Source organism: Pleurodeles waltl, chromosome 8 (genome assembly GCF_031143425.1).
Source record: "Pleurodeles waltl isolate 20211129_DDA chromosome 8, aPleWal1.hap1.20221129, whole genome shotgun sequence".
Taxonomy (NCBI): Eukaryota; Metazoa; Chordata; class Amphibia; order Caudata; family Salamandridae; genus Pleurodeles; species Pleurodeles waltl.
The window spans coordinates 192,337,684-192,364,015 of NC_090447.1; positions in this window are offsets into that span (position 1 = coordinate 192,337,684).

Here is a 26,332-nt window from a genome sequence, read left to right on the forward strand (position 1 = left end):
ATTGCCGTTTGCGACTCGCAAATCGCATTTTCCTATTCAGAAATGCATATTACGAGTCGGGACCGACTCGCAAAATGCATTTCAGAATCGCAAATAGGAAGGGGTGTTCCCTTCCTATTTGCGATTCGGAGTGGTATGCAATACCATTTGCGACCACATATGCGGTCGCAAATGGTGTCGCAGTTACCATCCACTTGAAGTGGATGGTAACCCACTCGCAAATTGGAAGGGGTCCCCATGGGACCCCTTCCCCTTTGTGAATGGACCCAAAACTATTTTTTCAGGGCAGGTAGTGGTCCAAGGGACCACTACCTGCCCTGAAAAAATACCGAAACTAAAGGTTTCGTTTTTTTTTTTAAGTGCAGCTCGTTTTCCTTTAAGGAAAACAGGCTACACTTAAAAAAAAAAACTGCTTTATTTAAAAGCAGTCACGAACATGGAGGTCTGCTGACTACAGCAGGCCTCCATGTTTGTGAGTGCCTATAGTCGGTATGGGGCCGCAATTTGCGACCCACCTCATTAATATTAATGAGGTGGGTCTCTGCGACCCCATACCGACTCGCAGACGGTCACTGAGACACCGTTCTGCATTGCAAATTGCGACTTGCAATTTGCGAGTCGGAAGGACTCGCAAATTGCAAGTCGCAATTTGCAATTTTCCTACATCTGGCCCTTAGTGTTCACCTATAAGAGGGGGGCATTTACCTCAGAGGAGCGCTTGGTTAGCAATGACTTACAATTTAACTTAACATTTTAAAGCACCTGCTGCAGAGTTCCTTGTGGATCCAGCTTACAGGTAGCAATTAAAATGTCAGGCTAAGTCTTGTGAATAATGTTCCTGCTAGAGAGAGAGATCGAATTGTTCTCCAGTGGCAGTTTTGACTCACCATAGAGTAGTGCATGGGTTAATATGTCTGGAGCAAGGAACATATCTCTATTTTAAATGGATAGCTGAGTGGATTTGTAAAGCCATCCTTTGCCAGCACTTTAAAAGGAATCAAATGTATGTGAGAGAGGGGCTATGGAGAGATGAGGGGCACTTTTGCTAGATGGTAGTGAGCGAATCAGAGGAGGCGGTCATGGGTTGGCAAGAAGTGCCAAGAAATATTGTTGCACCAGGTGCCACCAGTGCTTAAGCTGGCCTTGAATCCCACATGTTTCTGTTGCACAAAACTGAGTTATTTTGTGTGCTGGACTGGTGGAGTCGATCTTAGAAATTCCACATTGTATTTACATTCTTACTGTCTACCTCCCTGAAACCTGCCTGCCTGGAGGGTTTGGAGTCTTCAAGACCATTTACTGTGTCTCAAGTGTACATGTCAGAAGGAGGGTGAAACTCACCATCGTCCATTATCTGTGTTTTGGCCATCTCTTTTGGCAAAAGAACCAAAGTGAGTGTTCAGCGAGAGGCCAGTACGCATTATAAGTGAACTATTCAGAACTGGTCAATAAGCAGAAAACCAACAAACTCTGACCTACAGTAGCATCTGAATGCCCCTCCAATAGATGGGTTGAGTCCACAAACATATGAATGTGGTGCATCTTCTACCTGGATCTGAAGACTTGCTCAAACCAATAGAGGCAAATAAGTAGTGGTCCTTGCAATCACTTCTGGCACCCAGGAGACATACCCACCAGACTGTGTCTGCCAGGGAATCTCAACAGACTGTAACTGTTCTGAAGTAAGGAGGTTTCCCCAGTGCAGCTGCCCAGGGGAAGCAAGAAGGAGCTGCTCCATGGCGCTCACAAATCAAGAAGAATGGACCATCATTGTCTGATTTACCCCCCCATGCCTTGCCTGTAGGGTGCCCCTATTGGCTTACTTTCAGAAGGACTAAGAGACGGATGGTATCACATGCCTAGCAGCAGGAGGAGTTCATCCTGACCCAGAACCACTTAAATCATCTTTCTAGTCCTTGCAAGTTCCAAAATATAACTAATGAAAACCACAGACTACCCTAGCCTTATGGTGATCAGTAGATACTAACCATTAGTTTTGCCATAGTACCTCATTCATACTGGGTTTCCCACCGCTGGGTAACCACAGCGACACTTGGCCCATTTTCTGATAGTTTCAACTGAACGTTCAGGACATCTCTGGGACATACAATGTGAGCAACTACCCAACTTAATGGAAAATAGGTTAATGGGGTCTTTAGGTGGCACCAGGACAGCAGAAAACTGGGTGACTTGGACACCTGTGACCTGCCACTTCAACAGTACCAAAAAAACGTAAAACCATTCCAAAGTTGGGGTTTTGGTTGTTTTGTGGTGTTGTTTTTGGGATAGCAATTGTAGCTGAGAAGAGACTATTTTCATCTTAAGTTATATTTTCGGTACCAACATAGTAACTCAAAGTGAAGGCCGGGTTCCAATATACATACTGATTCACATCAGTCATCATCTTTAGGAACTAGAATAACTTGAATGTTTACAAATATCTCTGAGATGACCTTAACAATCTCCCATAGGATGACAATGACCACATGACCTATGTTATAGAATTGTTATCTTCTAGTCGTAAGGAGCTACAGATATATCTGGGGTCATACCTAGACCTCTGAAGGTGCTGGCATATTCTGGTTAATTATGTGTAGTTTATTTTTATCTGTGCTATTTACCAACATGTGTAAAAGTAGTTTTCATTCCCTAAAGCAAAGTCTAATTCGACAGAGAAGTGTATTGATTGTTATCTTTTGTTTCATACTGAATCAAGGCTGCCAACCACCTCCAAGTCCTTTAATAAGTCTTGGCTGCTCTTGTTTGCTACCCAAAGGCAGTACCTTTTTTGTTCAGTCTGGAAGTCATCATTAATATTTACGACCCCAGACCAATGGACGTCATTTAGGGCTCACCAGGGGTCACAGCTGCGACCCCTGGCATACCGTTTCCAACCCCTGACACTGCCTTTGCAGCCCTTGGCCTCAGAGGTGGCAAAATCATTACCTGGAACAAATAGGCAGCTTGTGCTAATGGACATAGGTTGGGGCTCTAATCTCCCCCGTTCTCCGTTTATAAGGTCGGAGGGCCTGTGATGTCATTTCCGCTAACCCTGGCATTTTAATGAATTGACGTCCGTGCCAAGAACATCAGTCATAAACAACAAATTACCATGCATAAACAGAACAGCCCATGGATGACAGCTCTTACCAAAGATGGCAATAGTTTTCTTTTTTGTCAGATGACTCATGGCGTTGAAGGAGGATATGTTCATTTTAATTTATAACACAGGTCATTTAACTAATGAGTTCAAGAATGTTGTACAGTTCACCTCAAATGAGTTTGGAATCTGTTATCAATTATCAGTATCCAAAAATATGATGAGAGATTCATTCCATGACGCGTTCTTTCACATGGAAAATATGCCAAACAAATTAATGATTATTGGAACTACATTATGGGCCTCATTATGACCCTGGCGGTAGAGAACCGCCAGGGCCAACGGGGGCGGGAGCACCGCCGACAGGCCGGCGGTGCTTCCTTGGGCATTCTGACCGCGGCGCTTTGGCCGCGGTCAGAAAGGGAAAACCGGCGGTCTCCCGCCGGTTTTCCACTGCCCCTAAGAATCCTCCAAGGTGGCGCAGCTCGCTGCGCCGCCGAGGGGATTCTGACAATCCTTACCGCCATCCTGTTCCTGGCGGCTCGCCCGCCAGGAACAGGATGGCGGTAAGGATTGTCGTGGGGCCCCTGGGGGCCCCTGCAGTGCCCATGCCAATGGCATGGGCACTGCAGGGGCCCCCGTAAGAGGGCCCGCTAGTATTTCACTGTCTGCGTAGCAGACAGTGAAATACGCGACGGGTGCAGTAGCACCCGTCGCACCTTCCCACACCGCCGGCTCGATTACGAGCCGGCTTCATGGTGGGAAGGTCGTTTTCCCCTGGGCTGGCGGGCGGCCTTTTGGCGGCCGCCCGCCAGTCCAGGGGAAAACTTGGAATACCCTCCGCGGTCTCTGGACCGCGGAGCGGTACTTTGGAGGGGGGAAGTCTGGCGGGCGGCCTCCGCCGCCCGCCAGACTTAGAATGAGGGCCTATGTGGCTGTGCAATTATTAATGGATTCCAACTGTAGTAAAACATAACTGGAACAAAATAAAAACATTTAAAGATGAGGAAAGTTTTGAAGAGGCTGATCTTACACACAGGAAAACTACTATCTAATAACTCAACAACTTTAAAGCTATAGAACTTATCTACTGGGCACAGAGTGGGATAAATACAAGCAATACAGTCAAATATATAATTGTTCGACCACCATGCTTGTTCTAACTTTGCTTTTTTGCTCTTGTAGTGCAGATGTTCCTCTGCAAAGAACAACTGTATTCTCATCCCAAGTGCTACTTACTTATCTCACATTATGCACATGCTTTTCTTCCTGATTGCATGTCCTTTCACTTCTAGCATTGCATGCTTCTTTTTTAAACATGTGATCCTCTCCATATAATGTGCTAATCAGTGGTGTAACGAAACCTGCCCCCCCCCCCTGCAAAGTACATAGAGGGCCTCCCCAACCCACCACTTACAACTTTTGCTGAGAGGCCCTCTGGAGTTCGGGGGCCCCCGCACCACAGGAGCTGCGGGTTTATGTTACACCACTGGTGCTATGTTTTCATGGTCCCAGTAAACAGATTCACCAAAGTGAGAAACTTCCATCTTTTTACATGGGAAGCCTTTTAACCTGGTGTGGGCACACTGCTTCCATTGTGCACTGCCATATCATTATTTATTTTTCAGTGCCCTTGTGGCTTGAAATACATCAGCAGTATTGCATGTAATATGAAAAATGGAGTGTATTAACATAGAAGACAAATTGAAAAAATAATTCACATGTAATAGCAAAACTGTATGATAAAACACATAGGGGGTCATTACGACCTCTGCGGTCTTTTAAAAAGACCGCCGAGGCTGCGGGAGACATAATACCGCCATTGCCGGCGGTATTTCTGTCTCCCTATTATGACATTTCCACTGGGCCAGCGGACGGTAACAGTGTTACCGTCCGCTGGCCCAGCGGAAATGTCACATCAACATTGCAGCCGGCTCGTAATAGAGCCGGCGGCAATGCTGATGTGCAGCGGGTGCAGTAGCACCTGTCGCGCATTTCGGGCAGTGAAATGCATGACGGGGCTATGCCTGGGGGCCCCTGCAGTGCCCATGCCAAGTGCATGGGCAGTACAGGGGCCACCAAGGGCACCCCAGGTCCCCTTACCGCCGGCCTTTCCATGGCAGTGTGTCCCGCCATGGGCAGGCCGGCGGTCGGGGACTCATAATCCCCAGGTCAGCGGTACTGGCACCGCTGCCCTGGGGATTATGACCGCCAGGCGGAATCCTGGCGGGAAAGTGGAGGGGCCGGCGGTATGGCCGTGGCAATTCCGCCACAGTCATATTGCTGTCGGAACACCGCCAGCCTATTGGCGGTGTTACCACCAACATACCGCCGGCCGCCAGGGTCGTAATGACCCCCATAATGATTCCAGAGCATTGAATTTCTAACCAGTTAATGAATTTAAGAAACCAGAGAGAGGATGTAAAGTGCAAAGAAATTGAAACAATTAGAATCAAAATACATTATCAAACTAGGCATGGGTCATCTGACTGGCCTGAACAGTGATGAAGAACACAGGGGTCATAAATAAGGTAGCATTCAATAAGTACGGAGAATTATTAAGTTTCAACTCTTTTAAGATCGCATGAAGAATGAATTAAGGGTCAAAGTTCAGCACTCTATAGACAGACTGCATGAAAATGGTTTATTGGTCAAGGGTGTTATAAACCGTTCTTAAGCAGCAACCACAAACCTTATCAGGGTGAACAAAAAATAAATCAATAAATTAACCTGGGCTTAATCCTCTGGTAGCTTGGCAAAAATGCAGCCAGGCTTAACTTAGAAGCACTGTGTTAATTATTTATGCAGCACACAAACAGTAATAAGGCACAACATAAGAAAAATCCCACACCAATTTAGATTAAAATAGAGTAAAATGTAATCATTAAAGTGACACCAAAACAAACTAAATCCAAGTGGAACTGGAGTTATGAATTTTTGATGTTTAAAGAATAGCGCCTTAAAGATCAAAGTGCCAACTACAGGTATCTGGTCACATGAGTTTGGGGTAAAGTCAAAAGCTCAGGCTAACCACGATGAAGCATGATTGGGCTACATAAGGTGGATTAGGCCCGGTCTCAGCTTACTTTTAGACTTAAAAGAAATTTTGAAGAAAAGTTCCTGAGAAGGCAAAGTTCAGCAGGGCAAGGCAGCCAGCGGTTTCCAAGGACGAGTCGTCATTGTTAAGGAGCTGCTGGACGGAGTCATAGTGAAGATTTCTACCTTTAGACTTTTTTTTGGGGGGGGGGGCATTTTTGGTTTTTTTTTCATGCTTTTGAAAGTTGAAAATCTCCAGAGGGATAAAACTTCAGGCTGAAGGCAACAAGGGGTCCACAAGGCCAGATACCTTCACTGAGGGGTCCTGCTGAATAGAATTTTCTGCTGTGGATGCAACGTAACAGGAGCTATCACAGAGTCAGGCTGACCGGCAGTGCACCTAGGGTGGATCAGCAGGCAGGTAGGTCCCTGTCTTCTGTTCATTCTCAGGCCACTTCTTGGTGAAAACGTTTCTATGTCTCAACTTTTAGCCAGGAACAGCTCCTTTAGCACCATCACCAAGGGTCCAGGAGTGAAGGGGCACCACATGGGAGGGTCAGGTACAGGGATCAAGATCGCAGGAGCTTGTATGTCACTGTAACTCACACAGGAACCCCACCAAGTAGTCCCTGGAGACACTCTGGTAGTCTTGGATCCAAGCAGCAAGTCAGGCCTCAAGCACCAGGGCAGTCCTCTGGGGTACAAGGCAGGCTTCAAACAGAAGGGCAGTCCTTTGGTATCAGCACTGCAGTCATCTGTGTTACAAAGCAGTTCTCAAGCAGCAAGGAGGCCTCTGGGGTACAAGGTAGCCCTTCCAGTGTCCTCTGCAGGTCCACAAGTGTACTGAAAAGTTGACCTGAGGGTCAAATATTTATACCTATCACCAGCCTTTGAAGTGGGTGAAACTTCTAGACTACCCTCAGATCTATTTCTTGAAAGTTCTTCCCTTCCGTTGCCAAGGCTGCAAGAAGTCTAGGGTGACAATAAATTGGTGTCAAGTTCCTTTGCGTGTGTGTTCAAGTCAGTCCTTTGAAATGTAATTGGGCAGGGAACAGCTCCGCCCCATCCATCCTGGTGGGATGGCCCATCCTGCCCACGCATCTAGTCTCTGTTGGACCCGGCTCTCTCATCAGGGTCACCCTCACCTCCTACCTTTTTGCTGAATCTGTTTTTGTGGGCCTTAGAACTCTGTGCACTCTACCACTGGTAAACAGTGCTAAAGTGATTGTGCTCTCTACCACTGGTAAACAGTGCTAAAGTGATTGTGCTCTCTGCTTAAAACGTAGTAACATTGGCTTATACCCAATTTACATATTTAATTTACTTATAAGTCCCTAGTAGAGTGCACTATATGTGCGCTGGGCATGTATGTTAAATGCTACTAGGGGACCTACAACAGTGATTCCCAACCTCTTGACTTCTGTGGACCCCCACTTTGTCAGTCCTGGAACCCAGGGACCCCCAGTGAATCATAAATGGAATCCGGGGACTCCCCCACTGAGTCATTACTGAAAACTGTGGACCTAATCTGTTAATATTATTTAATTTTCTTAGCAGTCGCAGACCCCTTGAGGAGGCTTTGCGGACCTCCAGGGGTCCTCTGACCACAGGTTGGAAACCACTGACCTACAGCATTGATGGTGTCACCCACTTAAGAAGTCCTTTACACTTGTCTCAGGCATTCCATTGCAGAGCCTATATGTGTAGTTTCACTGCTGTGTCGACCTGACAAACTAAACCTTTTGCAAAGCCCAAACCTTCCCTTTTTATATATATAAGTCACCTTTAGGGCAGACCCTGAACATCCCAGAAGGCAGGATGCAGGGCATTTAAAAGGTGGGACATGTACTTTTAAGATTGTAAGTACTGCAAGGTCTATCTCTTCAGTATGATAACATTGGAGTTACCATTTTTTAAAAACATTTTATAAGTGCAATTTCCAAATGGAAAGAGATAACCCTTTCATATTCGGTGTCTCTGGGATCACAATTTAAAATCCTAACTTATGTTGAAGTCGGATTTTAAATTGCAATTATGAAAATGCCACTTTTAGAAAATTGCCATTTTCTTGCTTTAGTCATTTCGTGCATGCAGCCTGTGTCTGATCACATGACTGAGTGTAGTTGACAGTTAGGCTTTAAGTATTCATTTTAGAAAGCCACACACAATGGGAGTTTTCACCCTGGACACCCCAGAGGGCAGGGTGCATTGCATTTAAAAAGTAGGACATGTACTTTTAAGATTTCCATGTCCTGGTAGTGAAAAACTCTTAAATTAGATTTTCAGTACTGCAAGGTCTATCTCTTCCGTATGATAACATTGGAGTTACCTTCTTTTTTACATTTAATAAGTGCCATTTCCAAATGGAAAGAGATAACCCTTTCATATTTGGTGTCTCTGGGATCACAATTTAAAATCCTAATGTATGCTGAAGTCGGATTCTAAATTGCAATTCTGAAAATGGCACTTTTAGAAAGTTGCCATTTTCTTGCCTTAGTCATTTGGTGCATGCAGCCTGTGTCTGATCACATGCCTGAGTGTAGTTGACAAATGGGCTTTATGTATTCATTTTAGAAAGCCAAACACAATAGAAGCTTTGACCCTGGACATCCCAGAGGGCAGGATGCAGTGCATTTAAAAGGTAGGACATGCACCTTTAAGATTTACATGTGCTGGTAGTGAAAAACTCTTAAATTTGTTTTTCAGTACTGCAAGGTCTAGCTCTCCCGTAGGATAACATTGGAGTTACCTTTTAAAAAAAACATTTTATAAGTGTAATTTCCCAAATGGAAAGAGATGATCCCTTCATATTTGGTGTCTCTGGGATCACAATTTAAAATCCTAACTTATGCTGAAGTCAGATTTTAAATTGCAATTCTGAAAATGCCACTTTTAGAAAGTTGCCATTTTTTCCTTTAGTCATTTGGTGCATGCAGCCTGTGTCTGATCCCATGACTGAGTGCAGTTGACAGTTGGGCTTTATGTATTCCTTTTAGACAGTCACACACAATTGGAGCTTAGATATAACTGGATGGGCCATCACTGACAGGATGGCAGGGAGGAGCTGGGCCCAGCCTCACTTACACTCGAATAGGCTATGGCTGTCGCCACACAAAGGGCTTAACTACCCTGCATTGGCACTTCAGACAGCTTGGAGCCAGGGCATGGGAGGCAGGGAATTACTTGCTCTTCAAAGTCACTGTCTTGTAGCTTCTCCCACCTTCCAGAACCCAGGCACCAGTATTTAAAAGAAGTACCTCAGACACCACCACTTCAGTATACTTCTGGACCTGTGGGTACTCTGCCAGGAAGAAAGACTACTATGGTGCTGAAAAGACTGCCACTCTGCTAGACTGCTATTCTGCTGCCTTGCTGTGTTGACCTGCTCCATGTGGCCCTCTTGCCTGGGGAGGAAAAACTGGACCTGCAACACATTTTGAACCCAGGACCTCAGGGTGACTCAAAGGGCTAGTCTGCTGGTCTTGTGATCTTAGTATCAGGGACATAACAGGCTCTCCACAGGTTCTGGACCTATCTTCAGTGAGCTTTTGACCCCCAACAGGTGTCTGTCAGGTCCTAGATCCTTAGTGAGGCTCTTGAGCTCTTAAATTCAAACTTTTGGGATTTGTGTTCCCCAAAACAGGTCCATACGCACTGGAACTGTGCCACTTGCACCAAAAATCACTACCAGCCTGTCTCTTTGCACAGCAGCATTGACCTCTAATGGGGAACCGCCAGAGCAAAGCACCAGTTTGACCGTCTCGCCGATGCCCAGCCAGGTCCTCAACCATGCATATTACCATCCCCAATAGTCTCCTTGCTCCTCACGACCCCCTCCAATGTGAACAGGACTCTTGGCACAAAACCTGAGAAGTTAAACCTTCAGCAGGACTAATCTGGGGCTGGTTATAACATTACCCCCATTGCAGTCAGCCTGAACTGTTGATTTTGTCTCGGTCGAGCGTGACCAGATTGACCGGACTGGCTTTTTTTGCTTTTAGGTACTATATTGCAGTTTATTCTTTAAAAAATCATAACTCTGGTTCTACTGCTTGGATGTTTGTCGTCATTGTCTCGTTTTATTCATTACATTAAGCTCAATGTTCCTAACATGGTGTGGGATGCTATTTTGTGTGTTGCTTTCACTGCTTTACTGTTTGAAATGTTGCACAAATACTTTACACATTGCCTCTAAGTTAAGGCTGACTGTTCTGTGCCAAGCTACCAGTGGGTGAGCATGGGTTAGTTCGGCATTTGCTCGTGCCATACCCTGACTAGGATTGTGGTTGCTCCTTCACCAGGGCTCACACCCCAGTTAACCAGTAACCCAGTAACCCAGTTTCCAACAGTTCCCTGCTCTACACTGTCTGGGTCTAATACACCCACTTAATGAGGAAGTTATTAACAGGCCCAGGCAGCTGGAAGCTCATAGAAGCCCTTAAAACCTTTGGGCAGAAAAATGCCAGATTTCTAAAATTGGCATTTTCAAAATTGTGTTTTAATATCTGACTTTAACTTTAAAGAGGATTTCTAATTGCAATTGATTTGAGGCCAACAATGAAATTTCTACCTGCTCCCAGTCAAATGTTAGCAGAAATGTAATAAGGAAACCCAATGTTATCATTTGGGAGAGGCAGGCCTTACTGTAGTGAAAAATGACTTTAGGAGCTTTTCATTACCAGTAAATGTACAACTTCAAAACACATGTCCTAATTTATAAATACACTGCACCCTGCCCTATGGGCTGTTTACCACTTACCTTAAGTGAATTATATGTATTAAGAAGGAAGGTTTTGGCCCAGCAAAAAGGTTTATTTTGCTGGCCGATTGGTAGTGTAAAACTGCACTACTGGCTGCAATGGCAGGCCTGAGATAAATTTTCAAGAGCTACTTTAGTGTGTGGCACTGTACGTGTTGCATCCTTACTAGTAGCATTTACTTTGCAGGCCCTGGGCACATTTATAATCAAGCACTAGGGACGTACAAGTAAATTAAATGTGCCAATCATGTGTAGGCCAATTTTACAATCTTTTAGGAAACAAGCACATACACTTTAACACTGGTTAGCTCTGCTAAGGTGCACAAAGTCCTTATGGCAACAAGAACAAATTCAGTAAAAACAGGAGGATTGAAGGTAAAAAGTTTGAGGTTGACACTGAAGAGAGGACCAAGACCAACAGAGATCTAATATAAGTTATCGAAGGACAATTGACTTATGACAGCCAAAGTAGGAATTAATGTTTGACATGGATAAATCTTACATATGAATTAGTAGAAAGGCATCAATACAGGTTAGAAAGGCAATGCTACTTTTACCTGCTTGAGAGTGCCCAACTTGAGTGTGCCATAAAGAAAACAATTGCAGTGACACACAAAGAGAAAACTTTACATTTATGGACTGAAACTATTGAAATAATAACTAGGATTGTCAAAGCCAAATTGTCTTGCCTTTGTGACATACTAGTCTTGTGAATGTTTTTTTGCCACACACAATTGGCAGAAAAAAGAAAGAAAAAAAGACTTATGCATGTCATAATGTCATGCAGTTACATGATTCATTAGATGTGCATGCATGATGACATATGCACACATGCATGTGTGCCTAATGAATGACACATAGGCCATTTTATTTAATGTTTTATTGCTGATCCAAGATGGTGGACTTGGAGTGGTAAAGAAATACATTTTCAGTTAACACCAGAGCACATTTCTTAAAGTGGCGTGGAACTTTAGCAAATAGGAGCCACCAGGTACTCTAAAAAGAGTTAAAATACTAATTTTACGAAGAGGAAGAGTCGGGGGAGCAACAAAAGAGCAGGTGGGGTGTAGGCAAGAAAAAGGGAATGGGTGAGGCGTGAATCAGCCAACTTTTAGACCATTTTAGTGAACTGGGATGGGGTGGAGTGTATTGTAGTGGGGTGTATTTTAGTGGAGTGGAGTAGATTGACGTGGGGTGGATTGCATTGGGGTGGGTTGGATTGAAGTGGATTGGAATGGAGTAGGCTTGATGGATTTGATTGAGGTGTGGTGGACTGATCTGGGATAGGGTGGGGTGAATTGAATTGGGGTAAAGTGGGGTGGATTTGAGTAGAATGGGGTGGATTGGAGTGTGGTGGTTTGGAGTGGGGTGAAGTTGATTGAAATGGTGTGCGGTGGACTGGTGGGATGGATTGGGGTGGTTGGGTTGTATTGGGGTGGGGTTGGGTGTATTGGAGTGAGGTGGAGTGAATTGAATTGGAGGGGGTAGACTGGAGTGGGGTGGGTTGGATTGGGGTGGATCAGATTGGGGTGCAGTTGATTGGAGTGGGTTGGAGTGAGGAGGATTGGATTGAGTGGAGTGAATTGGATAGGGTAGGGTGGATTGGATTGAATGGGGTGGATTAGGGTGGTGAGGTGGATTAGGGTGGGGTGAATTAGTTTGAGTGTGATGGATTGGATTGGGGTGGATTGGATAGGGGTGGGTGGATTGGGATGGGATGGATTTGATTGGGTAGGGTGGGGTGGATTGGAGTGGAGTGGATTGTGATGGATTAAAATGTGGTGGGGTGGATTGGATTGAAGTGGGTTGGATTGGTTTTATGTGGGGCGGATTGAACTTGAGTGCAGTGGATTGGACTGCTGGGTGGTGGATTTGACTGGTGTGGGGAGGGTGTGGATATATTGGAAGGGGGTGGAATGGATTGGAATGGGGTAGATTAAAATGGTTGGAGTGGGGTGGATTACATTTAAGTAGGGTGGATTAATGTGGACTGGAGTGGGGTGGATTACAGTGGATAGTATTGGAGTGCAATGGATTTGGGTAAGGTGGGTGGATTGGATTGATTGGAGTGAGGTGGATTGGGTAGTGGTGGACTTGATTGAGTGGGGTGTATTGGAGTGGGTGGATTGGGCTTGTTTGGATGGGGTGAGGTAGATTTGGTCTGGAGTGGGGTGTATTGTTTTGGATTGGAGTGGGGCGGATGTTAGTGGGACAGATTGTTTTTGATTGGAGGAGGGCATCTTGGAGTGGGCAGATTTGAGTGGGACAGATTGTTTTGTACTGGAGTGGGGCAGATTTGAGTGGGACAGGTTGGTGTGGGACTGTTTTTCTTTTACTGTAGTGGGGCAGATTGGAGTAGGGCAGAATGGTTTGGATTAGAATGCAGCAGATTGCAGCGGGACATATTGTTTTGGATTGGGCAGATTGGAGTGGAGCAGATTGTTTTGGATTGGAGTGGGGCATTTTATTTTGGATTGGAGCAGGGCAGATTGGAGTGGGGCAGGTTGAAGTGGGACAGATTTTTTTGAATTAAAGTGGGGCAGATTGGAGGTGGGGGATTGTTTTGGATTGGAGCGGGTCAAGTAGTTTATGGATTTTAGTGGGGCAGATTGGAGTAGGGCAGATTGTTTTAGATTAGAGTGCAACAGACTGCAGTGGGGAAGATTGTTTTGGATTGGGGCAGACTGGAGAAGGCATATTGTTTTGGATTGGAGTGGGGCATATTGTTTTGGAATTGAGTGGGTCAGATTGTTTTGGAGTGGTGCATATTGTTTTGGGTTGGAGTAGGTCATTATGTTTTTAATTGGAGTGGGAGTGGGGCAGATTGTTTTAGAGTGATGCTGATTGTTTTGGATTGGAGTGGGGTGAATGTTAGTTGCAGGATTGGAGTGGGGTGGCTTGGATTGGATTAGATTGGGGTGAGTGGTTAGGATTGGAGTGGGGTGGATTGGTGTTGGGTGAGGTAGGATGTAGTGGGGTAGGATGTAGGGGGTGGCTTGCGGAGTATTGCACAATTATGTGTAAAAGCATAATTTCCAAAATTACTCATAATTAAGAAACTATGTTGGCTTGCAATATTTAGAACAAGATAGTTGTCATCTTTTGAGAACAGCACACACAAGCAAAAACAAAAGAAAACATGAGTGCAAAGTGAAAAAAGATGACTTGGCAAAGTAAAATAAAATGAGCTCTAAAAAATAAAACTTTGCAATTTTGTTTGTCCTGCTGGACACCTTTTTGCCAGTCACAAGCCTTTTGTTTGCAGGGCGGTAGAAGTTAAAAAGAACAAAATAGTACCTCAATCACGTCCGGAGCAGTGAACGGAAATTATGCTTGGCCTGCAGTGACGAATTAAGAGGCTGTGAAGAAGAGTGCCATGCAAGCCCACAAATGATAAGCGACAGGCAGGCTCCAAACCCTTTACTGTACACAATAGAGTCTCGCAAGCAAGATGCATGCAGTCACAGGCTCGACCCTTAAAAGGGGAAGGAAAATCACTGAGTGACAACAAAGCCTACCAACTGAAGCAAAGATTGAGTTCTAATCCCACTATAAGGTTTTGGTATACTCCACAAAAGGTCTTTCACAAACAGCTTATTATGTCTGGTTGGCAAGACCTTACAGTCATATAGTATGTTGGTGATCTTGATCTCTAAGGATATAAATTGTGAAAGTTAAAAAGGCAATCTGTGAGCCAGACCAGGTGGCGAAAATGTGTTGCATTTAATCAATGCTATTCCACAGGTTTAAGTAACAATATTAACTTCAGAATGCTCCATTGTGTGATGCTCATTTCCATGTGCTTGGACTTTTTGTGCAATATATAGTATATTTCCAGATATGCAGAGTGCAATATGCTATTAATACCACTGTTGAGTGTGGTGAGGGGGCATGACTCACGGGAGGTGAAGTGTCCAGTGGGTCTTGATGTCCCCAATCAACAGTGGCAATAAAAAGCATTTTACACTCTGTGCTTCTGCATGAATTATTTATGCCATGACAGTAATTCAGGTACCTTTATTTTAAAACACGTCCAAGTGTAAATAAAGTTCATGAAATTGATATTTATACATATATAAAACAACAACAAACATAAAAGCACGCCAAAAACAAATGAACTCACCCAAAGCACACTGTGAACCAGTCGACAACAAACAGTTCAAACAGTTGGACCAAACACAATCTCACACCATATAGTGAAAATACATTGTGATTTTATGTATTTACCCTACACTAGGCTCCAAAGGGTCAGGCATTCTCTTATTATGAGATTTAGGGCCAGATTACAACTTTGGTGGATGGGATGCTCCATCACAAACGTGACGGATATCCCACCCCCTGTTTTACAAGTTTCATATGGTATGATCCTGGCGGGGACGGCGGTCTTCAGAGGGGTTCGACAGACAAAGTCATAATTCGGTGGTTGGACCGTCACCGCAAGTTTGGCGGACTCATGTACTGTTGAGGCGAAATTTAGTGACTATTGCACATCAGCCAAAATATCTCCATAAAGCCCATTCCCCTTAAGCAATACTAAGACACTTCGCTGGACATTCTTTGCCTGAGTGGTTACTTCACTGACTAGGGCCACCTATACATCGACGGACATTTAATAATTAGGTGAGTAATGTTGGTGAGTGCTTCTGTTTGACCCCTTGTATCTATATAAAACAACCCTTACAAATTTAGTATTAAACAACTATCATTATAATTGCCCTATACGGGATGTTGTCCTATCCACAGTACGCCCCTAGACGTTCACATTATTGTATTGATGTTTTGTAGGCTGGATTAATTTGTCACCAACCATTGATTCTTCAGTTAGTCGGCTCGCTATAATTATTTCTTCTGGAATCCTTATCTTACACTTAGAATGCATACATCTGGCAGAGCACAAATTATATGTGAAGTTTCTTGAAATACATTACGTAAACAGAGTGCTGTGATGCAATCTGGCCGCAGATGAACTAGTCCCATTATATCACACAGTTTGCCCAACCCACACGAAGATGCTATATAGCTATTGTTCATACATCATATGTAAAGAGCCTAATCCATTGTGAGCACCCGTCAGGAACAGTTTATCTTGAAAAATATTTATGATTGTGGACCAGCCCTGTCTTTGAAAAGTATGTAAACTCAAGTCGTAGGACATAATTAGTAATGACATCTTGGTTGCGTATGAAAACATGTCTAAACGTCCAAGCTTTCAAAACAGTTAATTGCATAACACCTTTGGCAATATCCAGACTTCCAATGGGGAAATGCAGATGTTCGTGCAACAACTGGTTTACAGATTTCCTGGTCACAATTAAGTGTGTGATAACCTTGGAATGTGAAGGTTGAAACTATCTATATTATAACTTGGCCCATGGTCTTTCCTCTACGTAATGCTGGGAGTACATTGTATTAATTACAGGCAAGTGCTGGTTGGGGAAAGATCAGCAGCATTGCTGGAGTGATGTGATATAATCTCAGAGTTACTTTCTCTATTGTTAAAAATAGATATCGCTATAAGAAAGGAGCAGGCAGGAGAGGAATCTCAAAATGCACCTGTATGTATCAAGGTCAAAGCTTATTCTCAAGGAGGTAGTAGAGAGGGACTGGAAACATGACAAACAATGAAACATTTATGAAGTTGTGAAAGCGTTTGGAATAATGAAAATTACATCAATTAACAGGTAAAACTAAAAAGGTGTAGGACTCCGACTAAAACAGCATTTTAAACATATTTGAGAGCAGTAGGCTTTGGTAGCTACACACATCTAGGAGGTGATTTACTAACATTTTGTGCTGGGTTTGCATCATAAAAGTGACACAAACCAGTACGAAATGTTTTTTTAAATGATTTACTTTCCAGCACAAAATTGTGCGCTGGAAATTGACTAAAAGTAATGCAAAATAGCGTGAAGCACGGCTTGGCACTACTTAGTGTCAAGGGGGCATAAAATGAGCATTCCCATACAACCACCCACCTTTATTGATGTGGAACCCTATCTACTAAAAATGTGAAACAGAGTTTTGCATTAAAAAAATGCCTTTTGAAACAATTAGTTAAAAAATACATGTTTTCATTTCTCCTTTCTTTTCTCAATTTGCATGTGTGCTGCACTGTCCAGTACATATACAAAGTGAAAACAGTCTTATAAGTTGTCTAGGCGTTGAACCCTTCCAGTACAAAACCTCTGCTTGAGTCACACACACAGCCTTTCACAATGGCACAAAGGTGTGTGTGTGCCCCACAGCAGCTAAAACCTGCCCCAGCGCTAAGGAGAGGGGAGGAGAGAGCCACATCTCTGTAAATATGGCACTCTCTTGCTACCTCCCTGTCACACAAATCAGCACTGGATTTTTTGCTGCTGCACTGCATTGGGTGACAGTTTAGTAAATCTGCCCCCTTGTTAGAATAACTGTACAGTGCATTTCCTTTCTTTCTTTTACTCTGACCTAGGTCAGGAATGTGAATGTTAATCTTTCAATGACACAAATGTGCTGAGAAAGACATGAATTAAGAAGACATTGTTATACTTCGACTTTTCCAATAGGCACAGTTTTATAAGATATAATAATGTATTCAAATGTTTAGTTTGATTTCTGTAGAATGTTTCACGTGAATAACAAAACATTCATTTAGACTAGATGAGGAAGTCAATTATATCATGCTGAAATGTAGAGACCTAACCATTAACTATTTACTCTCGTAGAGAGTGAACTGTGGGATTCATACTCCAACTAGCTAAATCTCACCATAATGTTTATTGTTAGCAGTTTAATATTTAAGAGTCGTTGTTTTCAGACTGCTTCGATGACGGGAGCTTTCCTGTTCCCATGATGACACCACTGCCTGATTGGATGAGCTGTGATAAGATGGCAACAAGATGTAGTGAATTATTGATGTGTGAAGCTATAATTGTGTGTGTTCCTAGAGTAGAGAGAGACTTCTCTTAAAAGACTTCACTTCAGACTCTTTGCAGATGCTTCTCAGATTCGTTCTGAGAGACCTTTTTGTTTCCTTTGCCGGAATTTATGCTGCTCTGAGACTCTACTGAGTTTCTTGACCCTCTCTTTATTTGAAGTTCTGCTTCATGATTTTGATTTTATGCTAAAAGCTTCATGCTTTTACCCCTCAAATTCAGAGCTCTTTATGGGTTCCAACTCATGCCTAGATAGAGTAGGGATTCTTCCTACATGTAACACACCTAATAACTTTGCTCTGATATTAATGAGTTGTACTGACCATGAATCTATTGATTATTTTGTGACTGAACAATAAGGATTTACTTACTAAAAGATTTTGAATAAGGTTTTAAAACGCCCACTAACTCCCATCATTGGCTCCTAAAACATTAAAATTGGAACTGTGATGAATAACTTGATTTAATCTACAGTCCCTGATTAATTCTTACTTACATACAAGGTCTGTTGCCTTGGCCCAGCAAGAGCGGGGGCTTTTTGTCCAAAGAAGTTTATAGGATTTACGCTGTAAACCTAATATTTATTTTAAACCCCCTCTAACAATTTTATACAGTTAAAACAATTAAGTAAGTTCCAACCCAAATCTACAAAAGTAGTCCAAATGTGGCAATGGAAAATCTTCTGCTTTGTATAGTAAATGTAAAATTAGAGAAGATTATTGCAGCTGAATTTGCTCAATATGGGCACTGCCACAGCTGAAATTGGAACAGTTTATTGACCCCTGGATCTAGCACCTTAACTACAAATGAGAAGATTTTCCTTTAGCATCCAACTTGAAATTTTTGTTAATTTCTTATTGTGGGACTAGAAGCGGACATGGCTGAGGTTGATCTTAGAGTAAGGTTGGGCGGATGGTCTAGAAAGGTAGTATTCTGTGATGAAAGGGAGCATGGGAAATCTTTATATTGAAAAAATCCATATCATTACTGCAAAACATGGGACAAAAAAGACTGGGAATTAGTTTGACTTGAATAGCAGTCATCATCCGGAAATGTTATCTTTGAACTGAGGACCTCCTTGTGGAAATGCCATCAGAGTGTTGGCCTTTTTGGGCAGTTCACCTCATGCCTGCTGCATCTTTCCTGTCTGGAACTAACTGTCCTGTAAACACTATTGCACTTCAATTCGAGCTCCTGGGCAAGGAAGGGGACTTACTCTGTAGTGATACACAGAGCATCTGATTAACACAATAGAGTTAAAATGTTACACTCTAAGTCAGGAGAAATGCCTGCTGTTCCTGTAATGGGTACCAAAGGATTTAAAGATTATGGTTGTTATTTAGGGCTTGGCAGAATGCATTAGTAATACTGAGAGATGGGACATCTGTCACATTTGTGATGGAATATCTCATCTTCCAAACTCTAACTAAGGCCCTAAGTTTTGAAGATAGGCTGACATAATTATTAAGATTCTAGGGCAGACACGGTGAAGGGATTATAGTGCAACTAGGCCACCTGTCAGTCCAAGCTTTAGTAATGCCATCCATGCACCATCAAGGTAAGAGGAAAATAATATAAAAAATTAAATACAGAGACACTTAATTGAAGCACTCAGGTATAAGGGTGAAAAGCATGAATATAGCTCAAACAAATATATTCAGTATCCAATTTAAAGGAATGTCTTGCACCCATTTAAGAGCCAGACAAGAATCTTATCTCAGTGGTGATCAAGCTGAATTGAAGTGCCTCAAGAGGGATGCCACCTACTGTACCTGTTAAAAACAAAGCACTACATTCATTTATGAAGAAGAAACCCATCAACTAAGCAAATACACACATTTAGTTGGCAGATTCAAGCAAACCTTTGTTGCTCCTATATAAACTCTTTCCTAAAAAGCAGCTTTGATTTCTTTTCTAAATATTAGTTCATTTGAATTTTGAAGCGGATCCTAAATGACTTTCCGCAAGCTTTAGCTGTTGTTCAGTCTTTTTGTTTTGTCTTAACATCTGTCTCAGAATATCCTTGGCTGGCACTTAAAAATCTAGCAACCTAACAATGGAGAACCAAATGCTTAAGGTACCTGGACCTTCCTCAGAAGGCTTGCTTATGTTACACAACTCCTGAAATTCAATTGATTGATCCACCTAGAGTGTGAGAATAACCTTTAAGCACTGTGGTTTCATGACTTAGGTTCCTGGAGTTATGGTACAGCTCTGCTGCTTTCTCTTTACTGGAGTTTCAAAATCTGAATTTTGTGGATGGAGACATGCATAAATGGTTTTACAGTATTCAAGTTGGGGGGCACCAATATGGCTAGTGGTAGTTCAACTGGAATAGAAGAATAATTGTCATGAACATGCTCAGATTACTGTTTCTTTTCATTACAGTTGCACTGATTTTCAATGACTGGCATTTGCAGAAAAAGAAGAGCTTGATGCCTGCAGTTTCTTCACTATTCAAAATTATATAGGGTGTTGCTTTGATTGGCTTCAGCTAGGATTAGCTTTGTCTTTGGCTGGTTCAGGCAGAGGAAACCCTCCTTGATCTTGAAATATATGTTTCCAACAGGATATAATTTTGATATGATTCCCTACTCACTTCACAGCTGCAGTTGTAGCTCAATACAATTTCTGTATGTATTAGCTGATTCTGCAATTGCTCTAGGGACTGTGCCAATGGCTTATGTGTGCACTAACTTTCATCAGGGGAAATAGTGAGAATATGTGAGGTACCCTGTATGTTAACTACTTAATGGTAAACAATCTATTCTATTCTGTTTCTTCTATTCTATGAGTATATTTATAGAGCACAAACTAAATTCCTTAAGAATGGTCTCCTGGCATTGTCTGAGCAATCTCAATCAATCAATCAATCACTGCATTTGTAAAGCGCGCTACATACCCGCAAGGGTCTCAAGGTGCTGGGGAGGGGGGGTGCTACTGGTCGAAGAGCCAGGTCTTGAGGAGTCTTCTGAAGGCCAGCAGGTCCTGGGTCTGTCGTAGGATGGTGGGGAGAGTGTTCCAGGTCTTGGCGGCGAGGTAGGAGAAGGATCTGCCGCCGGCTGTGGTTTTTCGGATGCGGGGGACTGTGGCGAGGGCGAGGTTGGCTGAGCGGAGGCTTCTGGTGGGGGTGTGGAAGCTGAGTCGGTTGTTGAGGTAGGTGGGTCCGGTGTTGTGCAGTGCTTTGTGTGCGTGGATCAGGAGCTTGAAGGTGATCCTTTTGTTGATGGGGAGCCAGTGCAGGCCTCTTAGGTGGAGTGTGATGTGGCTGCGGCTGCGGCGGGGGACATCGAGGGTGAGTCGGGCCGAGGCGTTCTGGATGCGTTGGAGTCGTCTCAGGAGCTTGTTTGTAGTTCCTGAGTAGAGGGCGTTCCCGTAGTCGAGTCTGTTGGTGATGAGGGCCTGGGTAACGGTTTTTCTCGTGTCAAGGGGGATCCATTTGAAGATCCTGCGGAGCATACGGAGGGTGTTGAAGCAGGACGCGGAGATGGCGTTGACTTGCCTGGTCATGGAGAGAGTGGAGTCGAGGATGACCCCCAGGTTGCGTGCGTGGTCCGTGGGTTCCGGGGCTGTGCCTAGTGACGTGGGCCACCAAGAGTCGTCCCAGGCTGATGGGGTGGGTCCGAGAATGAGGACCTCCGTCTTGTCTGAGTTCAGCTTCAGTCTGCTGTCCTTCATCCAGTCAGCTATGGCCTTCATTCCTCGGTGGAGGTTAGCTTTGGCGGTGTCGGGATCTTCGGTGAGGGATATGATCAGCTGGGTATCGTCGGCGTAGGAGATGATGTTGAGGTTGTGTTGTCGTGCGACGTGGGCGAGGGGGGCCATGTAGATATTGAACAGTGTCGGGCTGAGGGAGGATCCCTGTGGGACGCCGCAGATGATCTCAGTGGTTTTGGAGCGGAAGGGTGGGAGGCGGACGCTCTGGGTTCTGCCGGAGAGGAAGGATGTGGTCCAGGCCAGGGCCTTCTCTTGGATACCGGCGTCATGGAGGCGTGCTGATAGGGTGCGGTGGCAGACCGTGTCAAAGGCTGCTGATAGGTCCAGGAGGATGAGGGCAGCTGTTTCTCCTTTGTCCATCAGGGTCCGGATGTCGTCAGTGGCGGCGATGAGGGCGGTCTCAGTGCTGTGGTTACTGCGAAAACCAGATTGGGACGGGTCCAGGATGTTGTTGACTTCGAGGTAGCGGGTCAGCTGTTTGTTGACAATCTTCTCGGTCACTTTTGCCGGGAAAGGGAGCAGGGAGATGGGACGGAAGTTCTTGAGGTCCTTGGGGTCCGCCTTGGGCTTCTTCAGAAGGGCGTTGATCTCGGCGTGCTTCCAGCTTTCTGGGAAGGTTGCTGTCTCGAAGGAACAGTTGATTGTTTTCCGGAGGTGGGGCGCGATGGCTGCGCTGGCTTTGTTGAAGACGTGGTGAGGGCAGGGGTCCGATGGGGATCCGGAGTGGATGGAGTTCATGGTTTTGATGGTGTCTTCATCGCTGACGCTGGACCAGGCGGTCAGGCGACTGGTGCGAGTGGTAGTCGCAGGGGTGGTGGACTCGGTGGTGGGTGAGGGGGGGTTCGGGGTTGAAGCTGTCGTGGATGTCGGTGATCTTGCGGTGGAAGAAGGTGGCCAGGGAGTCGCACAGGTCTTGAGATGGCGGGATGTCGTTGGTGATGGAGCTGGGGTTGGAGAGTTCTTTCACGATGCTGAAGAGCTCTTTGGTGTTGCGTGCGTTGTTGTCTAGGCGGTCCTTGAAGGCGGTCTTCTTGGCGGTCCTGATGAGTTGGTGATGTCTGCGGGTGGCACTCTTGAGGGCTGTGTGGTTGTCTGGTGTTCGGTCGTGGAGCCATTTCTTCTCCAGCTTCCGACAGGTGTGCTTGGAGATGCGGAGGTCCTCGGTGAACCAGGCGGCTTTCTTGTTGGTGTGGTTGGTTGTAAAGGTCTTGAGAGGGGCGAGGGTGTTGGCGCAGTCGTTGATCAACTGTGTGAGGTTGGTCGCGGCAGTGTCTGGGTCGGTGGGGTTGGTGGGTGGTCTCAGGGCGAGGGCGGTAGTCAGTTGGTCCCCGGTGACCTTGCCCCAGCAGCGGCGTGGTAGCTGTTGGGTGCGGTGGTGTGTGGTGGGTTTTCTGAAGGTGAAGTGGACGCATCTGTGGTCGGTCCAGTGTGGTTCGGTGGTGTGGTTGAAGGAGACGTGGGGGCTTGCGGAGAAGATGGGGTCAAGCGTGTGTCCAGCGGCGTGAGTGGGTGTCGTTACTAGCTGTTTGAGTCCGAGGTTGGCGAGGTTGTCGATCAGGGCGGTGGAGTTGGCGTCGTTGTTGTTCTCGAGGTGGAAGTTCAGGTCCCCGAGGAGGATGTAGTCCGTGGAAGCGAGGGCGTGGGTGCTGATGAGGTCAGCGATGGTGTCACTGAACTGTGGGCGGGGTCCGGGAGGTCTGTAGATGAGAGTTCCTCTGAGGGTGGTGTTGGGGTCGGTGTGGATCTGGAAGTGCATGTGCTCGGCGGTGGTGAGGGTGTCATCGGTGTTCGTTGAGATTTTGATGGAGTCTTTGTGGATGATGGCGATTCCTCCTCCCACTCCGTTGGTGCGGTCTCTGCGGGAGATCTTGTAGCCCTGTGGGATGGCTATGGCAATGTCTGGTGCTGAGGTGGCGTTCAGCCAGGTCTCCGTCAGGAAGGCAACGTCAGGGGCAGTGGAGTCTAGGAGGTCCCAAAGTTCGATGGCGTGCTTGCGAGCAGAGCGGGTGTTGAGGAGGATGCAGCGGAGGTGGTTGGGTTCTCTGGCTGGTGGTGTGGAGGGTTGGATGCTGGAGAATCTGCAGTTCCGGCAGGTGAAAGGCCCCTGGGTGCGTTTCGGGGTGGCCCGGTAGCAGGGGTGGTCTCGTCTGGTGTTGAGTGCGTGGAGGGTGCTTGCGTCGTAGTGCAGTCTGGCGTTGCGGGGTGCGGGTTCCAGGGGTTCTGGTGCTGGGTGCGGTCCAGGCGTGGACGGGCGCAGACGGGCTTGCCTTGGGCGCGCCTTCGGCGCGCCCGCTGTGCGCCCGCTGTGCGCCCGCTTCGCGGCCTCCATATGAGGGCAGAGGGAGGTAGGAGCAGCTGGGAGGTGGGAGCGGGGCGGCCAATGGGAGTGAAGGGGGCGGGGCAGCAGGGGCTCAGCAGCAAGGGAAAAACCCGGGGAAAAACCCAGGGGAAAACCCGGGGAAAAAACGGCGGGAGAGGGACAACAGAGCACAGGGGTACAGAAGCAAAACACAGGGGCACAGAATGGAAAAAACAAGTGGCACAGAAGCACAAGCTCAGGGGAATAGAAAAAAGGGAGGGAGTAGTCAGGCAGCAAAAGTGGCAACGGAGGTTCAACCCACAGGGGGCTGCGTGGCAGATGGGGGGAGCGACCTGCCTGGTGACAGGGTCAAAGGTCGCTCTCTACCACTGCTTCGCGGCCTCCATATGAGGGCAGAGGGAGGGAGGAGCAGCTGGGAGATGGGAGCGGGGCGGCCAATGGGAGTGAAGGGGGCGGGGCAGCAGGGGCTCAGCAGCAAGGGAAAAACCCGGGGAAAAACCCAGGGGAAAACCCAGGGAAAAAACGGCGGGAGAGGGACAACAGAGCACAGGGGTACAGAAGCAAAACACAGGGGCACAGAATGGAAAAAACAAGTGGCACAGAAGCACAAGCTCAGGGGAATAGAAAAAAGGGAGCGAGTAGTCAGGCAGCAAAAGTGGCAACGGAGGTTCAACCCACAGGGGGCTGCGTGGCAGATGGGGGGAGCGACCTGCCTGGTGACAGGGTCAAAGGTCGCTCTCTACCACTGCTTCGCGGCCTCCATATGAGGGCAGAGGGAGGGAGGAGCAGCTGGGAGATGGGAGCGGGCGGCCAATGGGAGTGAAGGGGGCGGGGCAGCAGGGGCTCAGCAGCAAGGGAAAAACCCGGGGAAAAACCCAGGGGAAAACCCGGGGAAAAAACGGCGGGAGAGGGACAACAGAGCACAGGGGTACAGAAGCAAAACACAGGGGCACAGAATGGAAAAAACAAGTGGCACAGAAGCACAAGCTCAGGGGAATAGAAAAAAGGGAGCGAGTAGTCAGGCGGCAAAAGTGGCAACGGAGGTTCAACCCACAGGGGGCTGCGTGGCAGATGGGGGGAGCGACCTGCCTGGTGACAGGGTCAAAGGTCGCTCTCTACCACCGCTTCGCGGCCTCCATATGAGGGCAGAGGGAGGGAGGAGCAGCTGGGAGGTGGGAGCAGGGCGGCCAATGGGAGTGAAGGGGGCGGGGCAGCAGGGGCTCAGCAGCAAGGGAAAAACCCGGGGAAAAACCCAGGGGGAAACCCGGGGAAAAAACTGCGGGAGAGGGACAACAGAGCACAGGGGTACAGAAGCAAAACACAGGGGCACAGAATGGAAAAAACAAGTGGCACAGAAGCACAAGCTCAGGGGAATAGAAAAAAGGGAGCGAGTAGTCAGGCGGCAAAAGTGGCAATGGAGGTTCAACCCACAGGGAGCTGCGTGGCAGATGGGGGGAGCGACCTGCCTGGTCTACTCGCAGATAATGTAAAGACAAGATAACAATAGATCAAAAGGCAAAGGTCTGATCATTCACCTCAATTACAGCAGATTTGATTGACATTTAAATTAGGAGGAAGAGCTCATTCAGGATCCAGAAATCTAAGTACCCTTCTATCCAGGCAGAGGGTTTCAAATTATGGAACAGAGCACAGAATGTGAGCTGCAGACCATGGTGGTCTATTTGGTGAATATTTAGTCCTCATTGATGCATTTTGAAAATATTGTGTTTTCTTTTAAAGATTTTACTCAGCAAGCTTGAACAGGTGGAGTTACAATACTCAGTGCGAGTCTGAGTAGCAACATCCATCACTAGTATGTTATGTGGAAAACTGAGAAAGGAAATAAACAAATTCAAGGTTCTCAAATGAAAAAAATAATGTTTCATGATAATAAAGGTTTGAGAGGTCAGCACTAGTTCTGGATCAAGCTGAACCTCTAGCATTTTCACATCTTTAGCAAGAATGGGTTTCAATATTGTCCCAATTCACCCTTGATCGTTTACATCACAGTTCTCTCGTAACTAAACCCACCCACTTGTACAGTCGAGATAGCAAATTTGGTTATCCACTACAGTGTATGCAATCAAGAGACCCACTAGGAGAAAAAATATTGTTGGTACTTATCTACATGTTGTTTAGGTATTCTGTGAGATCTGATTCCACACCTATGGCTAGTCTTAAACTTGTTTGAGGGTCATTTATGGACCATTAGGCTCAAAAGCCCCATAGAGTATGTAGGTGACATCTGTCTCCAGAATTTTACTTAGGAAGGGGAGTTTTGTAAGATGTGTTTCTGCATGTTCCTATCTTACTCTGTTCAGCCTGAATATGTGAATTCAGTTAGAATCTTCATTATCATGGAGTGACATTTTTACTAGTGTGCAAGGTGGGCTAAGTTATGTGGTTGTTTCCGGAGATGAGTTTATTTCTCAAGTGGATCTTGTGTTCTTGAAAAGGGCTGCACACAAGTATTTCATAAAATGTGA